The 9,341-nt window shown below is 39.5% G+C and overlaps 1 long non-coding RNA gene across 1 annotated transcript; it reads right to left on the bottom strand.

The window, feature by feature from the left end:
• Positions 1-482: 482 nt before the first annotated feature.
• Positions 483-8,403, bottom strand: LOC143527484 (uncharacterized). Its single transcript, XR_013134138.1, has 3 exons — positions 8,266-8,403; positions 7,593-7,775; positions 483-4,083 (listed from the first exon to the last, which is right to left on the bottom strand). It is a non-coding gene; the product is annotated as an uncharacterized LOC143527484 (long non-coding RNA).
• Between the last annotated feature and the right edge of the window lie 938 nt (positions 8,404-9,341).

Raw genomic sequence — 9,341 nt, 5'->3', positions numbered from 1 at the left:
TCACACACGCACTCTTTTTTTCACACACACTCATATGTGCACGCTCACATGCACTCTTTTTTACACACACACAAATGTTATATGACGGATAGTTTGGGGAAAGGTAAGAGGGGAGCTTGGTAAAACACACTTTTGGACCACACTTTGTTTCTCAATTTCATTATATGAAGTTGTTAAGGATTATGGATTAATTAAACTAAACATTTCACTTGTACACTAAGTTTTTTTTTGGCCCACCTCCACCCCCCCATCTTTGGAGGACAACTTTGTTTTTATGTACAGTTTAAATGACATTTATAAAAATTATAACAATATCCAAAGTGATAATTATTGGGGTTAGATGGACCACGAAAAGAGGGGGGAGAGAAAGAATAAAAAGGGAAAAGACAGAAGGGCAGGGAATATATATATAAAAATAAAACACAACCAGCTCGAATGTCCACAGCCAAGTAAAGCAGAGTGTGCATTGATCATGCCAGGATTCTCAGCGTTGAACAAATAGACAACACGCACTTTTTTCATGCGCAAGATCACATGCACACTCACTTTTTTTTACACACGCACAAACTCACACGCGCACTTTAATTTATACATTTTTTTCAAAAACACGCATGCTCACATGCACAATCACGTGCACTTTTTTCACATTCACACTTTTTTTCCACACTCGCATGCTCACACATGCACTCTTTTTTCACACACACTCGTGCGTGCACACTCACATGCACTCTTTTTTCACACACACTCGTGCGTGCACGCTCACATGCACTCTTTTTTCACACACACTCGTGCGTGCACGCTCACATGCACTCTTTTTTCACACACTCATACGTGCACGCTCACACATGCCCTCTTTTTTCACACACGCTCATACGTGCATGCTCACACACGCACTCTTTTTTCACACACACTCATACGTGCATGCTCACATGCCCTCTTTTTTTCACACACACAGATGTTATATGACGGATAGTTTGGGGAAAGGTAAGAGGGGAGCTTGGTAAAACACACTTTTTGACCACACTCTCAATTTCATTATATGAAGTTGTTAAGAATTATGGATTATGGATTAATTAAACTAAACATTTCACTTGTACACTAAGTTTTTTTATGGCCCACCTCCACCCCCCCATCTTTGGAGGACAACTTTGTTTTTATGTACAGTTTAAATGACATTTATAAAAATTATAACAATATGCAAAGTGATAATTATTGGGGTTAGGTGGACCAAGAAAAGAGGGGGAGAGAAAGAATAAAAAGGGAAAAGACAGAAGGGCAGGGAATAAAACAACCAGCTCGAATGACCACAGCAAAGTAAAGCAAAGTGTGCATTGATCATGCTGGGATTCTCAGCGTTGAACAAATAGAACATGCACTTTTTTCATTCGCAAGATCACACGCACACTCACTTTTTTTACACACGCACAAACTCACACGCGCACTTTAATTTATTAATTTTTTTCAAAAACACGCATGCTCACATGCACAATCATGCGCACTTTTTTTTCACATTCACACTTTTTTTCCACACACTGGCATGCTCACACGCGCACTCTTTTTTTCACACACACTCATACGTGCACGCTCACATGCACTCTTTTTTTCACACACGCTCACATACGTGCACGCTCACACACGCACTCTTTTTTTTCACACATGCTCACATGCGCACTTTCATTTATTAATTTTTTTCAAAAACACGCATGCTCACATGCCCACACACGCGCACTTTTTTCACACTCTCACTTTTTTTTTCACACATGCATGCTCACACGTGCACTTTTTTTCACACACGCTCATACGTGCACGCTCACATGCACTCTTTTTTTCACACAAGCTCATACTTGCACGCTTACGCACTCTTTTTTTCACACACACTCATACGTGCACGCTCACATGCAATCTTTTTTTCACACTTTTTCACACACGCTCACATACGTGCACGCTCACACACGAACTCTTTTTTTCACACGCACACTTTAATTTATTTATTTTTTTCAAAAACACGCATGCTCACATGCACACACACGCGTTTTTTTTCACACTCACTTTTTTTCACACACTCGCATGCTCACACGCGCACTTTTTTTCACACACACTCATACGTGCATGCTCACATACACTTTTTTTCACACACGCTCACATACGTGCACTGTAGCTGCCATCAAAGTCAGAATAAATAAATAAAATAAATAATAGATTAATAAATATTAGGTTAAAAATATAGAGTTCATAAATACATACGTTTCTAGTAAGATAGTTAAATATTCTAAGCATAATTTCATATATTTCATGTATATTGTTTGTTTTTGATAAGGGGGAAACCAATGTTTGCTGCCACGAGTTGATAGGGTGTTACTTTGAGGGTTACACTTGCGACATGCTAGACCAAGCTAGCAGGCAGACACCTCGCTGATTCATCTGTTTAAGATCAGCGGTGATTAAAGAAGATTGTATAAAGTGCATAGTGCATTTAAGGTCTGAAGATTTCTAATTCTTTCTCAAGGGAAAGCGGCCAATGAGGTACATTTAATGTTTCTGTTACTGTAATTTTGTAAGATTTAAAGATGTAATGTGACGAATTTCATGTAACGGTACGGTCGCGTTGTTCCTTCGAAATCTTCGTGTGAAAATAAGTTGTTTCTTTTCGTTCATTTTTTCTCTCTTTCTGTATGTCTAACAGTTCTCACGGCACACTATCATGCTATGTGTGATTAAAGCCCGTAATACAAAGAATGACTTGGTTTCGTGATCTCGACTTGAGAGGGAATTACATGCACGCTCACACACGCACTCTTTTTTTCCACACACTCACATACGTGCACGCTCACATGCACTCTTTTTTTCACACACACTCACATACGTGCACGCTCACACACGCACTCTTTTTTTCACACACGCTCACATGCGCACTTTAATTTATAAATTTTTTTCAAAAACATGCATGCTTACATGCACACACACGCACTCTTTTTTTCACACACACTCACATACGTGCACGCTCACACACGCACTCTTTTTTTCACACACGCTCACATGCGCACTTTAATTTATAATTTTTTTTCAAAAACACGCATGCTTACATGCACACACACGCGCACTTTTTTTCACACACGCTCACATACGTGCACGCTCACACTTTTTTTTCCACACACGCTCACATACGTGCACGCTCACATACGTGCATGCTCATAAATATGCAAATGTCGCTGAGCACTCTCTCGCGAGACACTGTGGATGGCGGCCCTCCGCTGCTAGACGACCAAACAAACAACTCTACACTCAAACGGGAAACTAAATTATCTGGAAACACCAACTCAACGCCCTGGAATCCCTAGAAGAATACATCGATCTCTACTACCAAAACGTCATCATGAACAAGGACAAGAAAGAAGACAAACCTAAAGGTGAACAACACCAAACCCCTACCGGCAAGCGACTCCGACCACCCAGCTCACCTGGAGATACAGGAGCTCCAGCTTCACCACCCTGCTGCACAGAGGTCAGAGGTCTATCCTGCTATCAATTAACAGCAAACTATCTGCACTCGACGCCAGAATATCCCTCGTTGAAATATTGCATAAAGAATTTCAAGCCCTATGTGAAAGCTTGGAATATAGCCAAGAGCAAATCATTACTCTTACCAAAGAAAACAAAACGCTACAGCATTCCGTCAGCGATCTCACAACCCAGCTATCAACATTTACACTTGAAGACAAACAAATGAAAGAAACAATTCTGGACTTACAAGCACGCAGTATGAGAGACAATATTGTATTCTCTGGAATACCTGAACACACACAGGAAAACCCAGAAGACATTAAAAGACTTTATGATCACCAAACTGAAAGTCTCACCTGAAATAACCTCATCTATCACATTCCACCGCGCGCACCACTTAGGAAGAAAAAAACCCGAGAACAACCGACCCAGACCCATCGTCGCTAAGGTCGAGCATTACAAACATAAAGAACTCATCATGAGTAAAGGAAGGAAACTTAGAGGTACAGACCTGGGAATTAACGACCAGTTCCCCCGTGAAATCCTGGACAGACGCAGAAAACTGTTTGCTGTCAGAAAAGTCTTCATTAAAGAGGGGGAAAAAGCAGTTATCACAGTTGACAAACTTTTTGTCAATGGAATGCTATATTATGACAAAGACATAACCCCTTGGTTGTTTTAGGTTCCTATATTATATAATTGAATGAGCGGTCTCTCTCTATCTTTCCTGACCTCGCTCACTGTTGCGCTCTATCTCCCTCTCATACACGCTGAGCTCTACAGTCTGTATCTTGAATATATAGTGATAATTATTTGTATGTATGTATGTGTATGTGTGTATGTGTGTGTAGGTATGTGTATATGTAGGTATGTGTATGTAGGTATGTATATGTGCATGGATGCATGTGTGTGTATGCATGTTAGGGGTGGGAATTGTTTACTATCTCACGATTCGATTTGATTCCGATTTTGGGGGCCACAATTCAATTCAAAAATCGATTTTCGATTCAAAACGATTTTCGATTCAAAAAACGATTTGATTTATAAAAATGTCTGCTTAAGTCTATAAAATTTACATGATCTACTACAGTCTGCTTTGCAAGACAGAACGACAAATACAGAAAATTAAGTGTCTTTCACATTTAATTAACAAAAATTAAGTGCTTTGGTAAAATAAAATGGTTTTTGTTGTTACCAAAATTCTTGAGCTTCATTTTGTGAGCTGTCAGGGCTGGCTCGGATGCAGTTCCCCCAGCCGTCGCTAGGGGCACCAGTCAGTCCCAGACTAAACCGGCGTAACCGTACGTTCTCAGCCAGTCTCTGCTTTATCTGTGATTGCTTATCGTTTAATGGTGTCTCGCCACCTCTCTCTGTTATGCTTTCTCTTTACTTATTCGAGTATCTCATGCGTCGCTTTCTGACCCATCTCAAGTTTTCCCAATCCTGTATGTCTTTCTATCCGTTTTGCCTTTATTTTTGGGAAGGGTTTTATTTTGCTGCAGTGTTTTTTGCCAGTTACTTCTGCTGGTGTCCTTGGTTTCGTTTTCGCGTTGCATTTATCCGCGCTGTTTTTTAGTTACTGTTGTTGTTTTGTTTCTTCCTCCCGTCTCACTACGGTTGAGTGTTATTTTTCACGCGTTGTATTTTCCGCATTGGTTTTTGTTTCTATTTACTCCGTGCCCTCACGGTTTTGCTTTCTATTCTCTTGCGCGTTGAGTCTTCCGTGTTGTTTTGTTTGTTCGTTCTGGGTCGCTGTGCGCGTTTCCCTCTCGCTAATACATGTGACGAGTGTCAAACGTCTTGATCTTGCGAGCCGGCAGTTGGGTCCATCCTTCTCTATATTATTTCTCACCCTTCTCTATATTATTTCTCACCCTTCTCTATATTAACGCTCCCGTGCTCACCGCGTTACACAAGCCTTGCACACGAGCTACATTGTGTCCAGTTCAGTCTTCCCCGGCATTCGGTAAAAACCAAAATGAACCCATATTTTTGCCTTAAATGAAGACCGGACAGGTTGAATATCTCTTTCCTCCATGTGTTTTGATCCTTTTTCGCGCATGAGTGTGTCCCAGAACATGCTGCGTAAAGTCTCGCGTAATTTTGTAATTACGTAACGCGAGACTTCACCACGACTTAGAATCGATTTTGGGACATTTAAAATCGATTCTGAATTGTAGTAAATGAGAATCGATTTTTGATATATGAATCAATTTTTTGGCACACCTCTAATGCATATATATATATATATATATATATATATATATATATATATATATATATATATATATATATGTGTGTGTGTATGTATGTGTGTATGTGTTTGTATGGATATGTGGACATATGTGTAAGTGTATGTATGTGTGTGTATATATATCATACTTTTTTTTATAATGTATATATATTTTTCACTGAACTTTGCTCTCTCTATCTCTGTTCTCCCTCTAACTTTAGATTTCTCGCTACCCAGAATCATCCATTCACTGCACGCAAATGTACACACACTCGTAAACACACCGCATACATATTAATCCATCCATAAAATCCCATAAATAACACAAGGAATAGCTCAGGAATAATACAACGCACGTAACGTCTCAACATCACAACATGCATGTCACTCCAAACCCAACTCCTTTTATATTATATTCTATCTGTCTCTATGGAAGCACTTCTCTCTATCTTTCTGCACCAACTTCTGTTTTATTACTATTGTACATCCCAGACCAGGAAACAAATAACTCTGTTTACATTCCATCCCATACACAGCAGAAAATATTCAAGCATGTGCTCACTCGTATCATATCATTGATAAATACTATTAATCCATATCCCACTATATGTCCTCACTCAAATTTATAACCTGGAACATTCGTGGTACCGGCACACAAATTAAGCAAACCAAGGTACTAAATCATCTCACGTCACTAAAGGCAGACATTTGCTTACTACAAGAAACACATCTATCAGAAACAAATCATCACAAGTTCAGGTCATCACAATACACCTAAATATTCTCAGCCTACTATAACTCCAGACAAAGAGGAGTATCAGTATTAATAAGCAAAAATGTATCTTTTATACATAACACCTCCATATTAGACCGAGAAGGAAGATATATTATAATCAACATAAACATCAGCAATACCCCCTTAACAATAGCTAGCTTATATGCCCCTAATACTGATAACCCATCCTTCTTTCACGAATGTTTCGACCATATAAACAATATCTCAGGCGCTACAGTTATTATTGGAGGTGACTTTAATTTAACCCTCGACCCACATATAGACAGATTAACCAGTTCACACAATACACGTAACTGGCAGTCCACAGACATCATAAAGCAATACATGTCAGACTTAGGGCTCAGTGATGGTTGGCGCCTCAAAAACTCGAACGCTAAAGAATTTTCTTTTTATTCATCAGTATACCACTCGCACTCTCGCATTGACTATCTCTTAACCACCGATTCTATTATATCCTGTCTATCTGAAATAAAATATCACCCGATAACAATTAGCGACCATGCTCCAGTATCACTTACATGGAACATAAATCCAATATATAAAACTTTCAACTGGCAACCAAATACCTCCTTACTCAGAGATCCAGAGTTTGACAGCTATATTAAAAAAGAGTGGGCATCTTTCCTAGAAACAAATGATTCTCCAGAAACCCCACCAACACTACTTTGGGAAAGGCAGTGTTAAGAGGCAAAATGATCTCTAACTCTTCTTATACGAAGAAGAAAGATTTAGAAAATGAGACTAATCTACAACAAAAAATTGGGCAGCTATCGAATGAAGTGATAAAAAACCCAACAGAAAAAATTTAAAAAGAGTTAAAAGAAATCTACGGAGCCCGTAAGGTGACATCATGTAAAAAATAAAATAACGCGTGGCCACGACTTACTAACGCGTGCGAACGAGATAATTAACGCGTGGGAACGAGATCATTAAGGCGTGGGAACGAGATACTAATGTCGCCTTTCACGCGCGGCAACAAAGTTAATTTTTTTTTTAAGTATAACAAAGAAAAAGCTAAAATTGCATTAATCAAAGATGAAAATGGCTCGAAAACACACTCACGATTTTGAGCTCCGCCGCGTGCTCCAAGCGCAGCTCCAGTATGTTCCGAGTGAGCTCTCTCGCGCGTTTGTCCTTCTCCACGTAGAGCCGCCACAGCAAAGCCAGACGCTCAGAGCTGGAGGCGTCCACAGACAGTCCTTCCTGCACCAAGCGCTGCTCCATCTCACTCAACGACTCCATCACCTGAAGAAATACAGGCGCAGCTAAACACCTTCATCCCTGATTATGTAACTACCCATCAATAGAACTAACGTGTTAGGTTCCGTTTAAATGGGGTAAAAATGAGTGTAAGATATAAATAACTAATTCAAAGTTACCAAAGCTGCTAACGTACAGTTTTAAACAGGTACCAAAGTTCAGAGACGCTCTTAGCTCTCAGCAAGTTAAACAAACGGAACACGAGCGAAAGGGACGGACGGCATGCCACGAGGATAACGTGGACAGCTGTTTTCAGCTTTAAACGATCTAACCTGCCAAATACGATTTTATAATCAATCCACTCTCACTTCAGAAGTGGACAAAGCCGCTAAACCGCATAGCGATCGTCAGTCAAACAAAAACAAGCTAGCATACAGGACTACAGATTAGCTTTGAAGTAAATAATTTAAATCCATCGTATCATATCGTTGATCGTCTTCATAAAGAAGTGACTAATGTGTAAAGAAATGTTTACCTCTGTAGTCTGTACCGTTTACCTCTGTAGACAGACAGCTGTACAACAGAATTTAACAGATGTTTCTGTATTGAACGCTTTTTAAACGCGAAACTTTCCGTCAGTTCAACCAACTCTGGTCTCGTTTCGAACACAAACTTTGGGATTCTGTTTGGATTCTAGAATCCCGCGTTGTGACGTCAGCGTCAGCACCGCGTCAAAATGCAGCTTCCATAGTAACGGCGTGCGGTGCGTAGCGGACATGCTTCCTTTTCAGCTAAAGCGCAGTTGTGATGGGACGGCTCACTCTCGCGAAGGAAAAACAGTCCCGTTATAGCTGTCTGTGGAAGACCTGGGGTGGGCTAGTAATCATCACTGGAGCTTAATGCTATCCCACATGCAAATTCAACAAAAATATTATAGTGCTTATTCCTCATACTTCTTATTATTATTATAGAGCTTGAAAAGCACTATATTGCAGTGGTGTGCAGTCAGGCCCTTCTAACCCTTCAGAGAAGGGGTAAAGGTGTATGTAAAATTATATAAATATATATATTTCATTAATAAAGTAAAATTATATACCAGTTCATGCTATATTAACATGTTATATCAGTGTTTTTCTTTGCTGCTGTAGGACATATATCTGACTTAGAGTCAGAGCCGGCCCTGACCAATGTGGTGCCCTAGGCGAGATTTTGGTTGGTGCCCCCTGCATCATCAATCATTGGGTTGATTGTGTCACTATTAAAGAAACAAATAAAAAACAAATTACTTAAATATTACCATATAACAAACAATAAATATAAAGGTGTTGCACAAAAAATATTTTAAAACCATTTTACATAACGATTCTAATTCGATAATATGATTGGTTGATAAAACTGCCAATCTATAATAAAAGCTCTCAATGTAAAAGGCAAGGGTATGCGACAGATAAACAGAAGTTCCTGGGGGAGGGCCTTTCTCTCTTTTACCTAGAAACAACGGTGTGAAATACCGTGGTGTACAGAGAAACAGTAACAAGGTGCGCAGAGCGCGGGTGATAGGTGTCGTGTGTTGTTATTATAAGAATTATTAATTTGACTAATATTATTAAA

Source organism: Brachyhypopomus gauderio, chromosome 11 (genome assembly GCF_052324685.1).
Source record: "Brachyhypopomus gauderio isolate BG-103 chromosome 11, BGAUD_0.2, whole genome shotgun sequence".
NCBI classification, from domain to species: Eukaryota; Metazoa; Chordata; class Actinopteri; order Gymnotiformes; family Hypopomidae; genus Brachyhypopomus; species Brachyhypopomus gauderio.
This window is presented reverse-complemented; position numbering and strand designations above follow the sequence as displayed.